The following is a 19,743-nucleotide window of genomic DNA, read 5'->3' as shown; positions in this document are numbered from 1 at the left end:
ATACCATATTTAATATTTAAGTTACCCATTTTCCCACTTTTTTTTAAGATTTATTAGAGAGATTAAGTGGGTGTGGGGAGGAACAGAGGGAGAGGGAGAGAGAATCTCAAGCAGACTCCACACTGAGCGTAGAGCCCAATGGGGGGCTCAGTCTCATGATGCTGAGATCACAACCAGAGCTGAAACCAAGCTCAAGCGACTGTGCCACCCAGGCGCCCCTTCCCACTTTTTTTTTTTTTTTGTAGTTGACATACAGGGTTATATTAGCGTCAGGTCAGTTGTCCTTTTTTTTTTTAAAAAAGATTTTATTTATTTATTCATTAGAGACAGAGAGAGAGAGAGAGGCAGAGGGAGAAGCAGGCTCCCAAGGAGCAGGGAGCCCGATGCGGGACTCGATCCCAGGACCCTGAGATCATGACCTGAGCCGAAGGCAGACGCTTAACCATCTGAGCCACCCAGGCGCCCTCAGTTGTCCATTCTTAAAGTGAAAACTTTAAAATTCTGAAGCACCAACTGCCCTATCCTATGGTCTTGATTTTCATTTCATGACAAATATCCCAGAAACAGAAAACTTTCTTTTGCTTCACATGGACAGTAGTCGAATTTCTAAGAGTGCATCTAAAGCACCTTCAAATTGGGCATTAGGGTAGTTGCTGCTTCACAGAAGCCTGTTCCTTTTTACCAATGAACACATTGTATCTACTTGCCCTCACTTGGGATTTGCTGTCAAATTTATAATCTATGTGCTTTTGCTGATTGTTTTTCCATCAGTTTCTAAGTCCGCATTGGAGTATTCCACAACAACCTTCATATTTTCTTCTCATTGTATTTCTTCTGTCAAAATATTTATGATGCACTGGAGCCTATACATAAAGACTGGAAAACCATGAACATGACTGGGAGTATTCAAATAAACATTTGGATCTCTTAGCAAAGTTGACATCACTAGACAGAATCACGTGTTGAAATTGCCAAATTTAAGGACTTACTCTGCCTCTTAAACTTGTTACTTATTGGAATCCCACTCGTAGGATTTATATGAAATATACCATGTGTATGAACTCATTACCACTGATTTTGCTTGCAAGAATGACTCCTTATCAGCAGACGGTACCACAGACACATTTGCAACATGGCAACAGCTACAAGTAAGACTGGTCAGATGGTGACAACTCTCTGCTCCGTGCTCCAGCCCTGCTGCCTGAAAATGCTGCCCTTCATCTTTGATTCCCTAATCAGGGTTTCCTGCCCATGACATCGATGGATTCTCTCAACACTGTAACCTCTCTGTGTTGATTGTTAAACTTTGAGTATCACTGAATTATAATATTTTTTCCATTTTCCCAATTTCTCGGCTGATTTTTTTTTTCTCAGGATTTGTGCGAACAAATTTTGCAGTCAGTACCGAGAAGGAATTCCTGCATGGAAACAGGAAGTCCAAGTACAAAGTTTTAAAGAACCGAACTAGAGCTGCGGTGGCCAGTTGGAGAGAAAGCTGGATTTGAGTGTTCTTTTAGAGGTAGGGGCAACAGCATTTAGCCTCTAAGAAGGTGAACAGTAAGAGAGACTGCTCCAGAAGGATGAGAATAATAAGCTATTTCTGTACAGACAGGGCTGTCTGTCCTAGGCAGTGCTCAAGAGCAGTGTGATTAATTAATGTCCTGGTTATCTATTTCTGTGTAACTAATCATCCACAAACTTAGTAGCTCTCAAGAAGGAAATGCAAATCAAAACAGCAGTGAGCTACCACTCCACATCCCTTAGGGTGGTTATCATAAAAAACAAACACATAACAAGTGTTGGCAAAGGAGGTGGAGAAATTGGAACCCTTGTGTACTATTGGTAGGAATTAAAAAAAAAAAAAAAGACTACCCCATGATCCTGTAGTTCCACTGTTGGATATACAACAAAGAAGTTAAAGGAGGGACTTGTCCAGATCCTTGCGCACCCATGTTCATAGCAGCATTATTTGTAATAGCCAAAAAAAGGTGGAGACAACCCTGGTGTCTGTTGACAGATGAACGGATGAAGAAAATGTGGTGTAAACATACAATGGAATAATAATCAACCTTGAAAAGGAAGAAAATTCTGAAACGTGCGACAAAATAAACTGAGGACATGATGCTCAGTGAAATAAGCCTGTCACAAAGGGACGACTGCTGCATGATTGCACTTCGATGAAGCACCTAGACTGGTCAGATTTCAGAGACCGAAAGTGAAAGGGTGGTTACCCCGGACTGGGGGCCATGGGGGTCTGTTGGATGGGTAGAGTTTCAACCGGGAATATAAAGCTATAGAGTAGGATGGTGGTGATGGTTGCACAGCAGTGTGAACGTATGGAATGCCCTGGAACCGTACATGTAACGATTAAGTCCATTCTGCCCAGTGATGTTTGAAAACATGAACATAATCCGTGGTTAGTGGGGCTGGAATAGAAAGCCAATTGGTTTGGAAAGGTCAGGGAAGCCTTTTGGAATCTAGAAATGTTATGTTTATTTTACCACACTGACACCAAAAAGCACAAACTGCTGTTCTTGACCAGAGTAAGGACCCAACAATGGGGTCCAGCCGTGGCCAGTGTCAGTCCCAAGTGAGGAACAGGAAGTTAAAGACACAACTTCTGTTCCTCCTGCAGGTTTCTCCTAAGTGCTGGAGGGCAGAGCTGCTTAAGCTGGACAGGCCGTTTTCCATCTGGAACCAGGGGTATGGATGGGATGGCCTCCCAGGAGCCTCCAGGGCTCACCTAGTGTCGTCTGAGGGACAGGCCACTGTGAGCTAGAGAAGAGGTCAGGCTCTACCCTCCCCTGGATCTGAACCACAGATGGCCAGTTCCCCGGTGTGTGACCTTGAAACGTTCCTTGACCACCGTGCCTCCCCCACCTTATCTTTAGTAGCATGGTTGTGAAGTGTAGGTGGCAAAATGTATAAGGCTTAACAGGCTCTACAACATAGTAATTGCTTAAGAAGTGTAACTCTAATTACTTAAACAACAACAACAACAAAAACCTTTGGCTCAGGGCGCCTGGGTGGCTCAGTCGGTTAAGCGTCTGCCTTCAGCTCAGGTCATGATCCTGTGTCCTGGGATCAAGTCCCATATCGGGCTCCCTGCTCAGTGTGGAGTCTTCTTCTCCCTCTCCCTCTGCCCCTCTGCCCACCCCTGCTCACTTGCTCTCTCTCTCAAATAAATAAAATCTTAAAAAAAAAAAAAAAAAACCAAAACACCTATGCCTTAAAAAAATAGCAATCATTTTATTATCTCTGTACTGGGAGTGGACTGGGGTAGCAAGGCTGTTCTCACTGGGGGTTGCGTTTGGGGGTGACTGGGATAGGAGTCACCTTGAAGCCTTCCTTATAGGTATGTTGGCTGATGCTGGCTGTCTGCTGGGACCTCAGCTGGGGTTGTCACTGGGACCACTTATTCAGGAGCTCTTCATGGGTATGGCTGGGCCTTTCTCAGAGCATGGTAGGTAGAGTTCTGAGAGAACAATGTGGAAGTGCTTGGCATTTTTATGACGCAGCCTTAGTGCCCTCTGCCATCCTCTAGTGGTTGAGGTAGTTATATTGTAAGGAAAGTATGTGAGATACTGTGGTAGCCATCTTAATAAACTTTAGTAGGAACTCTTTTTTTTCTTCCTCTATTTTAAGTCCCCTTATCCATGAAGTGCTTGAAGAAGGCAAGGGAACCAGGGCTTTTCCCAGATCACAGTTTGTCCCAAGGATGGCACTGGAGACCATTCCTGTTCTCTGTGTATTTCAGTGTGCCTGCGTTTTATTTGTCAGCGGGGACATGTATGTAGGCGGAAACACTGCAAAAGGACAAAGTAACTTGAATTTCTGCAGCTGGGGAGAACAAAAGACCTTAGACATACATATGTCCTTCCATATGCTGAGACCAAGAGGCTGCCCTGAATGGCTTCCTCTAAATCATTGCAAAGTGCTCTTCCATCCAACACTGACTTATGATCAACATATTGGAATGATCCTTTTCTACCCCCCCCACTCTCCTTCATCTTTATGGATCTTCTGTAGATTTCTTTCAAGAAGATAAGATCATGGTTCATATCGTGATCTTGCCTGGCTGATGAAATTTTCTAGATCCTCTTCTTTAAAAGACAAACATGATTTTACTTTTTCAAATGTAGCTTAAAATTAAATTTTTTTTATCACTGATCCTAGTAATCTTCCCAACAGTGGTCACAAGATACACAGATTGAGAAAATAAAAATCACGCCTTTCAAAAGAAGGCAAGCCAAGTTTTACTGCTTTCTTAAAAAAAGTACATCACCCACAAGCCTGATGATAAGGCAAATCTGCAGCTTGAGTTGGCTCTGAGAAAATGCTGTAGAAGATTCATTCTAAAAGTGTATCTTGACCTTGACCTTGCTAAGACCACCAAGTCACGGTGGTACCTACACATATCAAAACAGTCAGTAGCCGATAGATATATTTTCCTGTGGTGTCATTAACACACTGACAGAGTTCTTTCTGGGCCAGGATGAACTTGGCATTGAACTGTTGGAAGAACCAGCAAGACCATTTCACTTCTTAGTCAAGGAAAACGGTGAGGAACCAAAGCTGGAGGCATCACGTTGCCTGATTTCAAGCTATATTACAAAGCAGTGATCACCAAGACAGCATGGTACTGGCACAAAAAGAGACATATAGACCAGTGGAACAGAACAGAGAGCCCAGATATGGACCCTCAACGCTATGGTCAAATAATCTTCGACAAAGGAAAAAATATGCAATGGAAAAAAGACAGTCTCTTCAATAAATAGTGCTGGAAAATTGGACAGCCACATGCAGAAGAATGAAACTCGACCATTCTCTAACACCATACAGAAAGGTAAACTCAAAATGGATGAAAGACCTCAATGTGAGACAGGAATCCATCAAAATCCTAGAGGAGAACATAGGCAGTAACCTCTTTGACATCGGCCACAGCAACTTCTTTCAAGATACATCTCCAAAGACTAGTGAAACAAAAGCAGAAATGAACTCTTGGGACTTCATCGAGATAAAAAGCTTCAGCACAGCAAAGGAAACAGTCAAGAAAACAAAGAGGCAACCCACAGAATGGGAGAAGATATTTGCAAATGACACTACAGATAAAGGGCTGGTATCCAAGATCTATAAAGAACTTCTCAAACTCAACACCCAAAAAACAAATAATCAAGTCAAAAAATGGGCAGAAGATGTGAACAGACACTTCTCCAAAGAAGACATACAAATGGCTAACAGACACATGAAAAAATGTTCATCATCAGTAGCCATCAGGGAAATCCAAATCAAAACCACATTGAGATACCACCTTACACCAGTTAGAATGGCAAAAATGGACAAGGCAAGAAACAACAAATGTTGGAGAGGTTGTGGAGAAAAGGGAACCCTCTTACATTGTTGGTGGGAATGCAAGTTGGTACAGCCACTTTGGAAAACAGTGTGGAGGTGCCTCAAAAATTTAAAAATCGAGCTACCCTATGACCCACCGATTGCCCTCCTGGGTATTTAGCCCAAAGACACAGATGTAGTGAAAAGAAGGGCCATATGCACCCCAATGTTCACAGAAGCAATGTCCACAATAGCCAAGCTGTGGAAAGAGCTGAGATGCCCTTCAACAGATAAATGGATAAAGAAGATGGGGTCCATATATACAATGGAATGTCACTCAGCCATTGGAAAGGATGAATACCCAACTTTTACATCAACATGGTTGGGACTGGAGGAGATTATGCTAAGTGAAATAGGTCAAGCAGAGAAAGTCAATTATCATATGGTTTCACTTATTTGTGGAACATAAGGAATAGCATGGAGGACATTAGGAGAAGGAAGGGAAAAATGAAGGGGGGGAAATCAGAGGGAGAGATGAACCATGAGAGACTATGAACTCTGAGAAACAAACTGAGGGTTTTAGAGGGGAGGGGGGTGGGGGGATGGGTTAGGCTGGTGATGGGTATTAAGGAGGGCACGTACTGCATGGAGCACTGGGTGTTATATGAAAACAATGACTCGTGGATCACTACATCAAAAACTAATGATGTATGGTGACTAACATAACATAATAAAATTAAATAATAAAAAAATAAAAGATTGTAAAACCTACTATACATTAAAAGATGTAAAACCATAAGGGGTCTTTACTTTCAAGGAAGAGAAGGTCAAAGAGGTGGCCCCTCCTTCCTGATGAAACTGGTGACTGTAGGAATCTCATCCTGCTGCTGCTGATCCTTTGAAAATTTTATATAAATCCTTTCTTATTTACCCAAGTCCTACGTAAATACATTCTTATGCAAACAGTATAGACAAAACCAAAAAGCGCCTTTCCCAGTGATTTCCTGAGCGCCTCTCTCCACCTGGGAGGCAACTTATTACTCTTATTTCTATGCATTTATGGCTTATACACATACCCGAAAAACATGATTGCTTTGCTTTGCTTTGCTTCATTGTACATAAATAGAACCATTCTGTAGGTACTATTTTGCAACTTGTTTATTTACACCTTGTAATGTGTCCTAGAGCTTGGTCTTCTTTAGAGATTGGCCTATTTTGGTCCTGAGGCTGTTCTTTCGAATTCCAGAACACAAGCCCAGGGCTTAGGCAGACCTCGACTGATGTTTGACCGTGACCATCACTGATGGAGCTTTTTGTGCACAAGTGTGAGAATTTTTCTAGGATAGACCTCTACAAGTTGAATTACTGTGATGAGACTGTTTTTAATTTTAATTAATGTTGCCAAATTACCTTCCAAAAAAACGTGATCGATTTATACCTCAACCTGTGGTATATAAATGTATCCGTTCTCAGTACCTTGCCAACAGCCTGGGCATATTTCATTGCATTTCCCTACGTATCAGTGAGGTTGGGCTTTTTCTATGGTTTTGCTGTTTGTCTTGCTTTTTGGTGAATTGCTTCTATCTTTTGTCTGTTTCTTACTTGGGTTGTTTGGCTCTTTTTCTTCTTAAAATTCATCTGAGTTGATTATATGCTCTATATATTCAGAGGAATTTCTAAACTTCTGGAAGGCAGGAATCCTGCTTTAAATCCTTTTTGAGGACCTACCACTGTGCTAAATTATTTCTGCGATGTTTCCAAAATTAAAGACTGTTATTGGGTAATGCTCAGCTACTCGTGAGCTTGCAAAGCCACACAAAAAAGTAGACGTGACAGAGTAACTACTCCAAAAATCAGTATCCTGAGGAGGATCAGAACTGTGCGAAATACCTGGTCAGGAGATGAAACTGATTTGAGCACGTTCGTATGAGGAAATTGGCACATCCTTTTTATTAAACATTCAGACAGGAATAAGGGGGAAACCCAAAAGCAAGCTTTGTTCAAGGAGAGATCGAGTTTGGTCTGCACCCTCAGGAAGGCTGACTGAAGGGCTGTAACTCTCCGTGTCAGGACAACTCTGTTCTATAGACCCTGTCAGCAGAATTCAGCAGTTCTCGCCTTCCTGCTACTTACAGAGCTCCCTGTGGGACTGTGGGCACCTCCTTGCTCAGTAGACTGTCTTCAGGTGGCTGTGTCATAGGCTGGTGGCAGCCTACCTTCCTGCCCTCCTGCTCTCTAGCTTCCAGAAGGCTTCCCTGATCTTTCCAAACCAAGCCACTTTCTAGTCCAGCCCCACCAACCATTGAAGACTGTGCTCTTAAACATTGCTGGTGAGAGAGCAGATTGGTAGAGTCTTTCTGGAGGGCGATCTGGTAATATGTGTCAGAAACCTTAAAGAATGGGCATATTGTGGGAGCTAAGGATTTATTTTAAGGACAGACATGATGCAACAAAGATATCTATATCTATATCTCTATATCTGTCTATATATTGATATATAGAGATATAGATAGATCTATATATAAATGTAGAGTATGGGAAAAGGGAGTGGGATTGTGGGAAAAGGCAATGATAGGTCACTATGCAATAGTGTTCTTATTTTTTCTGTTTAATTTTTACCTCAAACTGTATCAGGAAGGAGATAATACCAAAATGTTGACTAAGTTGCATACTAGGATTCAGGGCAGTTTTAAAAACAATTATGCATTTTGACATTTTCCAAATTTTTTTCAATGAAAATATAAATTTGCTTTTATGATTGGAAGAAAAATTTATTAAACTACCAATAAATGAACTTCTAGTAGGAAAACAAAGGGCAGAGGGGAACCTATAGATTAAAAAGGAGGTAGGAAACCTATCAATGTGACTGGTTTGGCTCATGTGAACGAATTAAAAAAAAAATAGGCTAGTGTGGCCAATGACTGAATATTTAAGAAATTATTTTTTATTTTTTAAAAAGATTTTATTTATTCATTTGACAGAGTGAGCGCAAGCAGGGGGAATGGCAGGCAGGGGGAGAGGGAGAAGCAGACTCCATGCGGAGCAGGGAGCCTGATGCGGGACTCTATCCCAGGACCACAGGATCATGACCTGAGCCAAAGGCGCCCAAGAAATTGTTTTTTAGATATGAGATTGTAGTCTTGGTATAAAAGTGTTCATGACATGCATATAAATACTTAATGAATGAAATGTGTGGAATTGCTTTAAAATTATCTGGTGATGTAGGGGGGAGGAGGGGAGGGTATACAGAACAAGGATGACTAAGAACTAATAATTATTGACGTTGGATGAGCACTTGCAGATTATAAACTCCCTCTTCTTGTATGCGTTTGCAAACTTCTGTAGTGGAATGTTTTGAAAAGACAGCAACAATGGGTGACCTACTTAGACCCCCCTGCAGCACAGCAGGGTCGCGCAGGAGTGGCACGGGGACCCCCCTGGAGCCCTGCAGATCATGCAGGCGTGGCGCCGCGGGGCAGGGGGCTGCACTTTGCAGTCAATCCCCGTTCCTCCTCGCCTCTGGCTCCGGCTGTCCCTCTCCTCCCGTCCTCTAGTCTGCTCCTGTTGTGCCCATCCCATCTGAAGCAGTTTCATCTCCCAGTCCTCACCCTTCTTGCTTCTGTCCCGGGCTTTCAAATGATTTCTCGGTCTTGGCCCAGAGCCCACGGGCCCGATCACCCTTCATAGTGTTCCCGGTGGCGGGGCGCGGGCCCTCCAGCCTTCTCTGGTCCTCTGGCCTCGCGGACAGCCCTGGCAGGGGGCGGACGCCGTGCCCACCGCACTTGCTCCCTTAGCCCTGGAAGGCCGGGGTGACGTCGTTGTCCAGGAACCCTACGGTAGTGCTCGCGCCACCCGCTTGTCCCCTTCTCCTGCGTGGGGGTGGGGGTGGGGATGGGAGCGTTATGGTTAATGCGCATCGCTGTTACCCTTCAAAGCAGACGGACGGCCTTCCAAAGGTGGGCATTAGTTCCTTGAACATACTGTGGGTACATCTTCTGTCATCCATCCTAAATGACCCCAGTTCTCGTGTTAACTTGAACTGATAATGCAAGTAAGCAATGTTTTCTTTATATACTTTTTTTTAAATTTCATTCCTATTAAAAATCATGACCAATGTCAGTAGACAGGTAGGCGCAGAGGTGCGGGGGTGGCGGGCAAGCTCTCGGGCCTCGCCCCTTTACCTCACCTCCTGGACTTTGATGACATGCCTGTCACCTGCAATGTGGGTCTTGAGATTGTTTCCCAAGACCCATGTTTCTTGCTCAATACGTGGAATTCTGTTTATAAATACTCCCGGGCGGGACATGATCTGTGCAGTGTCAGACTGAGCTGGACCACAGTTTCCCCCACATGGCACGGAACTCCCCGGACTGCCGCGTGAGGCTGCGAGCCCACTCTGAAAGGCGCTGGTGGACCCCAGGGAGTCGGGCTCGCGCCTGCCTTGCTACCCCTGACCTCATGGGTTCTCCCGGTCTAGTCCTTCCTAAAATACTCTGTGCAGACCAGAGGTTAGTCTGATCGTGTCGTTCATTCCCTGACTGAAGTCCTTCTGTGACGCTCCCCCCTGCCCCCCGCACTTAGGAGGGAACCCAAAGCCCCTAGCGGGGCCTGTGTGGCCTTCAGGGTTCCCCGCACTCCTTGCACTTCTGTGAGGTGACGGGCTCTTTCCCTGTCACACAAGCTGCTGCGTCCACTTGAAGTCTCTCGCCCCTTCATTCGGCACAGAGAGGCAGTTAATACTTGCTGGATGGAGGGATAAATGGCTGATTTGTGCAGATCTTTTCAGAACTGGCTCAGGCAGTCGTTCCCAGCTGCTAGATGGGTCGGATCATTTACACACACACACACACGCACGCGTGCGCGCACCTCCCGAGCGGTTCACGCGTTTGCTGCGCGGCTAAGGATCTGCTGCTTGCGCCAGGGGTGGGCGTGGGAGTGGGGGGGTGGGGGTGGGGGACATTTACCTGTTCCCGCTCGGCCCCCGTATGCGCTCTGGACTTGGGCACAGTCTGCGGACTTGGAGCCAGGCTGCGGGCCAGAGTCTTCTGTGCTGCCCACAGAAAACACAGCTGGGACATCGGAGGTCAGGAGGAAGGGAGCATCTTCTGACCTCTTGCGCCAACGCTGTGGGAGTTGGCGGTGACAGCTGGCATTGGCTGTGGCTGCCAGAGCGGTGGCTAGGGTGACAGCGGGTGGGCGTGACCTCCCTCCCGGTCCGTGCGGCGCGGCTTCAGCAGACCCAGCCCCCGCTGCAGAGGCCTCGCTGCCGGAGGGCAGGTCCCAGCGGCTGGTGCGCGCTGCCCAGGGCTGCCAGCATCTTCTGTTCGCGCCTCCCACTACCTCCCTGTTGCCTCTCTAGTCTCCCTCATGCTTCCCTCTGCTTTCTTAGCCACTAGCGCATCTTTGTCACACACTTTCCTGTGCTAGATTTCCTGTTTTGAAATAGAAGAGGAGGGTTGCTGTGTACCTGACCATTTTCTGTCAGAAACTCCAATTCATTTTTTGAGGGCAGGGGCTGTCTTATTCATCCTTTCTGCCAGTATAGTACATAGCGCACTAGTCTTGCAAGTGAGGATGTAGTAGACTGTAGAAAAGTCTTGGGGAGCTTGTGGGGTTTTTTGGAAACCTCTACAGGTTATTGAAATGTATTAAAAATACATTCACTTTAACACCTCCTCCTAACCACAGCCTCCTCCCCACTCTCAATCTGTGGTTTGCCCGGGACTGACTCCCATCCAGTGGCTCCAAGTACGCATGTTAACCAGTTTGTGCTAATCACGGCTAATAGAATTTTCTGGAAGTGTTGGAAGAGGGGGCTCTTCTCTGTTTGAGTCTCAGGTGGACTCTAAATGCTTCTGGGAAAGGCCTTCATTCAAGTCCCTTGAGGTCAATCTGTCTTTTCCACTCAGGAACTTCACCATTTGTTCCTGAAAAAAAAATGATGTTTCCATTATTTTTGTGGCCCCAAAGAAAAATTATATTCATAAAACCTTAGCTCGGCTACTGCCAGTGAACAGGCTGTTGAGGTTATTAAAGTCATTTTTCTATATTAAATGAATATAAGAATTTGTAGGTGTTTTGGGAAGAAAACTACAGTCTGTTTCCCGTGATCTTGAAGGAGTATCCTAACGGTGTGTGAAGGGTGCAGCCTTTAAAACAGGGTCATCTGAAGGTTATATGGCAGGGAATCAAAGATATTTCAGGTAGGACTATGGTTGCTGTTGAAGTGTAATGAAGAAAACAAGCTAAAAACTAAGTAGTCATTCCGTTCCTTGGTGGGTCTTCCATATTGTGCATCCAAGAGGATCGTGCCCCTTGGGAAACTGCCAGTCTGATTAGTACTTGTCGGATGACTATGAGACAGAATCACTCTTCCACTGTCTGGCTCTGCTTCTGGATTTGGTTAGCAAGATGAGGGCACTAGCAAGGGACAGCCCTTAGCTTTGATGTATCCACTCCCTTTGGGAGCATTTAAATCAAGAAATAGATGTTGAGAACCTACTGTGTGCAAAATACTTTGTTAGAACATTCTTCAGCTTTCATTCTTTATTTCATTCCTGTGACAGGATAGCGTGTTGATAGAGATGAAGAGAAAAGCCCAGGATGAAAACATAGAGCCTTGGAGTGGTAGAGTTCCAAAGACCTGCTTACAGCTTCTGATTCTGGCACTTTCCCTTGGGTCAGTCATTTTACCTTTCTGGGTATCGGTAACACATTATTAAGCCTTGGAACTGTGATAAACTTTTTAAATAGGCCCCAGAGATGGATATATATGCATGACATAGTCTTTGCCTTCCAGAGCCCAGCCTACTCAAGCGGATGGACACCTTGATGAATGTCATATGCTATGCCAGAGAAACATACAAGATGCTAGGTGAACACAGAAAGGGGAGAGGCAAATTCTGACTTATTTTGGACTTAGAAAAGCCAGAGGTTCTGGAAAATGGCAGTTGTAGAGAAAGGTGAGAGCCCCTTAAATTACTGTCCCTTCATCTAGGAGTTATAGCTCCCAAGATGCTGTTCTCTTCATTGTAGGCTATAGATCTCTTTGACCTCCCAATTCTAAGACCAATATTTTTTCTTCTGTTCCCTTTCCTTCTCCACCTTCCTCCTCCTCTTTTATCCTTTCCACAGCACAGAAAGGATCACAGCCAATCCTTTGAACTATGTCAAAACCACGATGGCAATAGAGCTCTACTTGAGCACTTGAGCAAAGCAGGAGAGATGAATGAAGACTGGCCTGGGATGAGGCCAGTTAGGGGCTAACATGTACTTGGCTGTGCTGCCTTCAGTTACTGGATTTGGGCTGAGTAGACTGCATTTGATACAGAATTAACTGTTTTCCCACTAGTCGGCAAACATAGTTGAGTGTCTTGAATATAAATCCCACTTAGCTAGGCACGGAGAATAGACATAGAATTAATATGACATCTGGGAATTAAGAGTCTAATGGGAATCAAGTGGGTACTTAACTTTAAGAGTTCACAGAAGTCCAGGTTGCTATGGAGGCACTTAACTGGGAAGCTAGACTTACCTGGAGAAGCAGAGAAGACAACTCTGGCAAAGTGATGTTTAAGCTGAAGGATGTGCAGGAATGAGCTAGGAGGCATCTGGGGAATAGTCCCCTTTTCTTCCTGTCATCACTTCCTCCTCTAGTATTAAGAAGATGAGCCCAGATGCTATCCTTGCGCATGGAGAATGGCCCCCATGCTTTAGCTGACACGACTCACAACTGACAAGCAGAATGTGAGAAAGCAGCTCAAGTGCTGGCTCAAATACTGGTGAGCTGCTCGTGCTCACAGCCCAGCTCCCCCAGGCAGCATGGCTGCTTCTGGGTGCGTCAGTCTGTTTCTCTGGATTGTGCAAAGGAAGTCGATGGTGGGCGCTGCCTCCTTCAGGAAGTCCACCTGGTGTCCTCCATCTGTGTGAGGGTCTCCTTTTCAGTTAAAGTACTGGCCTCATCGGAGTTCCTGCAGCCTAGGCACAACGCCAGCCTTCTTGTAATTCCATGACCCTACAATAAATTCTCCATTTTGACCAAGCTTAGCTTGAGTTTTGTTTCTCTTCACAACCAAGGGTCCTGACAAACGCAGTTATGTTAGTGTTTGGAGAGGTCAAAGTACATATCTTGAACCTAAATCTTAGTACAAGCTTTTTTAAAAATCGAAGCTAAAAAGAATCTTAAAAGAAGCAGTTATGTTAAAACAAACTTCAAATTAAGGTAATATCATCTACAAATATTTTGAGCTCTTACGAGCAACTCTTCCACATTTTTGGAATTCAAGATTTATGCTGTGTCCTTTCACATCGTTTGAATAGACATTTCCTGCTGTACTTCCCTCCATACATTTTGGCGGAGAAGCCGGGCACCAGTCAGAGAGGACACATGGTGAGTAACACCTGGAGAAATGAGAAAGACCCGTGGTGTTCTAAAAAGCGAGCCAGCAGGTGAGGGGGCCCAGGCGGTATGCCTGGCGTTGAGAAGTGCAGGCAGTGGTCTCTTGGGTGGAGAGGGGGCACTGTGTTTCTGCAGCGACAAGCCCCTTTCTAGAATGAGGAATTCTCATGTATTCATTTGCTAGGGCTGCCGGAGCACAATACCACAGACTAGATGGCTTGATCTGCAGAAATGTATTTTATCACCGTTCTGGCGGCTAGAAGTCCAAGATCAGAATGTCAGCAGGGCTGGTTTCTTCTGAGGCCTCTCCTTTGTCCCTACGTCTCTCCTCTGTGTGTGCATATGGCTGTGTCCATAATTCCTCCTCTTATAAGGATACCAGTCATTTTGGATTAGAGCCCACCCATACGACTTCATTTTACCTTAATTACCTCTTTAGAGGCCCTATCTCCCGATACAGTCCTAGTCTCAGGTACTGGGGATTAGGACTTCCAACATATAAATTTAAGGGGAAACCATTTGGCCCATAACACATGTGGAAACATAATCATGTTCCTTTTCCTTTTAGGGGAAAAACCCCACTTAAAGTAATATTGGCAGATAAGAACTGGCATTATTATAAGCCAAACAACATACATTTATCTGGCAAAAAATAAAAGGAAGCTGCAAAGTGGTCAGATGGGAAAGACAAGTGCATTTTCCCTCAAAGGGAGGATGGGAATAAGGACCCTGTAGTGACACTGAATTAATCAGCCAGCCAAAGGCGTGGGTATTCAGACACACAACAGATGGGCATTGGGTGTGAGTATAAAAATAACAGAGTGTGAGAGTAACCGATTAAATGTGCTGTTTCTAGAGGGATTTGGATATGCCTAGAGTGGACAAGGGACTTAGAATCTAGCTATTGTAACGGGCAGCCCAGAGGTGAATCCACAGATCTGACAGGTAGTTACTAGCCTTGGCTGCAACTCGCCCCGCCTCCGGGATGTGGCCAAGGGGGACACACCCAACTGTTGCTGGACATCTCAGACATTAGAAAGTTCTCGAGTTTATACCTTTCTTGATAGAACTTTAATCTCAGCAATTGAACTTCTGAAGCAACAAGAGCATATGTTTCCCCTTTGTGCAGGACCTACTTCTAAGCCTTGCAAACGAGTACACCCCTCTGTTTTCATGTCTTTGAAGTAATGTGCTATCCAGTTCCTTCACTTCTTAAATGGTAGGATTTCAAACTCTGTCCTCTCCTAGCTCCTCCTACTTTGTCAAAACCTCTGCTAAAAAAAAATGTCCTTAACAAAGTGCTCTCACATGCAGAATGGAGAACTCTGCTTCCTGTGAACTGGCCCAACAGTCCATTACAATTTTGTCTTTGTTTTTTTAGTCACTGATGTTCCCTCTCTGTGGTCAAGCAACAGCAACATAGATTAATTTTGGAAAAATGCAAGCTAATGCTTAGGAGGCACTTGCTGCATTAGTTGTCTAGTGCTACCTAGCAAATTACCCCCAGATTTAGCCACTAAAGCCAACAAACATTCATTCTGTTTCTGAGGATCAGGAATCCAAGAGTGGCTGAGGGGGGCGGCTCCAGCTGAGGGTCTTCCAGGAGTCCGCAGTCACGCTGTTGGTGGGGACTGCAGACTCTCATTTGGCCCCGGAGAGTCGCTTCTCAGCTCCCTCTCATCCTGCTGGCATGGTTTTGGGTCCTCCCCACGGGGCCTCTCTTCGTGGCCCAGCTTCCTCCAGGTGAATGATTCCCGGCCCCAGTGACTTTTAGGACCAAACCTTGGAAGCGATGTACCATCAATTCCACCATATTCTATGGGTCACTGACCAACCCTGGTCGAGGGTAGGAATTACGGGGGCCACCTCAGAGGCTGACATTCACGAAGCATTTGCTACATGCTGGTTACTTTTCCTGTGCCTTGTACTAGCTGAGCACTTTCCACGCAGCATCTTCCTTCAGGCTTTCAACTCCAAAGTAGATGCAATGATCGCCCCATCTTACATTTGAGGCAACTGAGGCTAGGAAATGCTAACTTACCCAAACGGTTCCTTAGTGACAGAGCATGGGTTAAAACTTGGTCAACCTTAAGAGCAAAATGCTCCTGCTAAGGCCTCTTTTCATCTGGACTACTAACCAGGTCTTTCCTAATCCATCTGTGTAGAAATAATTTTTCTGAGCACAACTGAAGAATTTTGCATCTCACCTATATTAAGTTTTCCATACTTATTAAATATTACAAGGTGATTTTCATTCTCGATTCTGTCATTTGCAGATTCCTTGTGCCATCTACAGACCCTATTTACACGTGATGTGAAACAACCGGGAAGAGATCGGCAGCACAGATGTGCCCGTAGAACTGGATAAGCACTAGGGTTAGAATAAAAGCCTGGTGACCATTATGTACATAGTTTCTGAAGTAAAATTATCTAAAACACTGAAGCTTAAGGGGCGCCTGGATGGTTCACTTGGTTGAGCGTCCGATTCTTGATTTCAACTCAGGTCATGGTCTTGGGGTCTTGAGATCAAGTCCCATGTCGGGCTCTGTGCTCAGCAGGAATCTGCTTCGGATTCTCTCTCCCTCTGCCTCTGCCCCTGCTTCGGCACACATGCCCCATCTCTAGTAAATAAAATCTTTTTTAAAAAATTGAAGCTTAAGTTTAAACTCCATAGGCAGTGACTCAATGGTAACTGAAGTCACCGAGTCAGTCCTTTGACATTAGGTAAAATTGGCTCAAGGCCTTTATCCATTTCCCTTTAGGAATAGACCAGCCTTCTCCCAACATGCCAGCAAATCTGTTTTTTGGGTTTTTTTTTTTTAAATAAAGATTTTATTTTTATTTATTTGACAGAGAGACACAGTGAGAGAGAGAGAGCACAAGCAGGGAGAGTGGGAGAGGGAGAAGCAGGCTCCGCGCTGAGCAGGGAGCCTGATGGGGGGCTCGATCCCAGATCCCTGGGACCATGACCCAAGCCGAAGGCAGACGCTTAATGACAGAGCCACCCAGGCGCCCCAAATCTGGGGTTTTTATGTTCTTGTTGTCACATGTGGGTCTTGCTCCTGTTCCCAATCAACCTCAGCTCTTGCCTCCTGCCGCTGTTCTGTTCTCCCTGCTCTTCAGGGTCTCAGATGTAGAGCACAGCTCCTCAGTTTCCCCTAGAACCTACTCACAGATGACACTGTTTGTATGCCAGACTTTACTCAACACTGGGGGAGGTAGAAAGGTCCAGCATCAAGGTGACATACAGGTGAAAATACTGGCCTTAAAAGCCCTCTGGTTATCCTGGTTGTTTGTTCTCATTCCCTAAAATCCTCCTCGCTCGGTTCCCCTCCCTTTAGAAAGCAGAGCAACTCAGCTCTTCGCCCCTGACAGAGCTCTGGGCTAACTTGTATTATCTGAGGAGTGCAGCCAGGAACGTGCAGAGGTTCTGGTTCTGCGGCTGCTTCTTGCCCTCTTGAGTCTCCGTCTGCCCATCAGGCTTTCGAAGTGCGGGAGAGCATGGTAAAGGCTTAATTTTTCACTGGTGTGGCCCCTACAACTGCCTTTAGGAGGCAGAACCTGTTGTCAGCTTTGGCTTTAAGTAGCTTCATTTTCTTCAACTCTGTCACAGGTAGCGTTGAGCCAGGAGTCAGAGCGAGGGTGACAGGCTTCCTAGGTTGCCAGGGACCATCGTGTTGGTTTGCTGTGTAATAGTGCCCCTCACGTTCTCAAGATGCTGTGGTTGGGATCACAAATTAACATTATCACTAGAGTCCAAGAGCAGTTGATGGAATTTTTAAAGTCTGTCATTAATGTGCTAACATCAAAGCAAAAGGGAATTGAGGCTACTTGGAATAACAGGCAAAAAGCTTGATTAATTTTGGAAAAAATTGCTTTGGCTTAAATCATTTGAATACAGTGATCTGTGGTGATCTGGCCTATTCAGGCATTTATAGTGTCTGGGACTAAGGACCTTCCTAATGTCTTTGTTTTCTGACAGTGAATAGAATGGTTTCTTTTTAGAAAACCACAGCATGAAAGGGGAGCTGTGGAGAGTGGATGTATCCATGAAGCTATCAGGTATCAAGAAAGATCAGTCACAGGAACTACCCAAGCAAAGCGGGCTCTTCTCTTCTCTCTTTCGGTCATAATATTCCTGACACTCCTTCCAGGGGAAAGAACCCCACACCTGGCAGGAGAATGAGGTTCGGTCTAGTAAGGGATATTTAATTGAGCGGCCTTTCTATAGAATGCCTTTGGAGATTTGATTTTTCTTTTGAGCAATTCATTTATCATTATACCCAATAATATATCATAAATACCTTTGTCATGTTTGTGCCACAGTCCTGGGAGGTTGGAGTACGAACTGCTTTAAGTTGGGGAACAGAGTATGTTGGGGAAGACCTGGAGATGGTGAGACATTAAGTTGGATTTTGAAGGCTGATGGGATCTAAACTGATGAGTTGAAAGACGGTAACTGAAAAAATGGGGAAAATGTACTGTAGAGATTGTAAGCATTGGGAATAACAAAATATCTGGGAATTTGAGTGGATCAGTCTGGAAGGGTGATTTTTTTTGGAAGATCTTATTTATTCATTTGACAGGGAGAGGGAGAGCACGCACGCGCATAAGCAGGGGGAGTGGCAGGCAGAGGGAGAGGGAGAAGCAGGGAGCCTGACGCGGTGCCCGATCCCAGGACCCTGGGATCATGACCTGAGCTGAAGGCAGATGCTTCACCGACTGAGCCACCCAGGCGCCCTGGAAGGATGATTAATGCAGAAGTTGGGTGCAGAATAAATCAGAAGTGTGGATAGTGGAGGCAGGAAAACTGGGAAGGGATTGGTTCTAACCCAGCCAGATGCTGGATGAGAAGAATCTGGGTCCAGGACAGTGGCAGTGAGAATGCAAAGGACAGCGTGAAGGTGAGAAAAGCTGGCAGACTGGATGGGGGACAGAGGAGGAAGAGCACTCAAAGATGAGGTTTTAGGAACTTGAGAATAAATTATGTTCATTATGCAAGGAAGAATGTAGACAACAGAGACTTGTTGATGGTGGCCGTGAAGATCAAAAGGGAGGAAGAGATGACAGAAGAGAGGACAGCAGGTCTCTAGAGAAGCACGTCGACCAGAGGGGCCATATTTACAAGTCCTGTCACTCAGGTCACAGAATGTTCTAAGGTATGTATTTCTCTGTCTTGAACAAGAGAGAAAGACTGGACGGACTTCCATTCATTCAGCAGACATCCTTAGGTGCCTCCTGTGCGTCACTCTACCATGGAAAGGTGAACACGGTATGTTCCTCGTCTTCACTGAGCTCCCAGACGACGCAGACACGTAAGTAGAAAGGGCAGGATGCTCCTGTGGTGTAGTGTCCAAGGTGGGTTGCTTCCCCCACTTGGGGCAAGTCTCTCCTGTTGACAATAAGATGGCCACAGGACAGGGATGATATAGCAGAGAAGGAAAAGCGAATCCTTGATTTTAAGTCCCAGAACGCATTCTTAAAAATTCAGAGACTTGGCTGCTTGCAGGAACCTCAGCCTCTGGGTCCCCAAAATAACATGATACTGTGACAGGCGTCCACTGCCCCAGTAGGAACCATTCAACCTGACTGGGGTGGAGGAGCCAGAGGAGACGGGCCCCAGGAAGAGAGAGCAGAGAGGCAAGGAGCATCTCGCTCTGAGCTCCAGACTGAGGTCTCAGTCAAGGTGGACTCAGCAGCTTGGAGAACAGAGGGTCCCCACTTTCCATTTCCTCTGAGAAGTAGCAAGCCTTACCAAGCAAATGCCCATCTTCTCCAACACCTCCCCCCACCCCTCGCGACACACATACCCCACGCACTCTTGGGAATGGCAAGGAAGCAACAGAGAAAGACCAACTTGGTTGGCGAGACTGACTTTCTCAAGCCCCAGAGCCACGAGGCGGACAGGCATGGGGGAGGGGCCGGGAGAGGCTTGGGGGTGAGGAGCAGCAGGGGCAGGAGGAGACCTGAGGGCCAGAGACGGGCTGGGGCTGCGGGCAGCAGTAGAGGCAGGT

This window comes from Neomonachus schauinslandi, chromosome 12, assembly GCF_002201575.2.
Source record: "Neomonachus schauinslandi chromosome 12, ASM220157v2, whole genome shotgun sequence".
NCBI lineage: Eukaryota > Metazoa > Chordata > Mammalia > Carnivora > Phocidae > Neomonachus > Neomonachus schauinslandi.
This window is presented reverse-complemented; position numbering follows the sequence as displayed.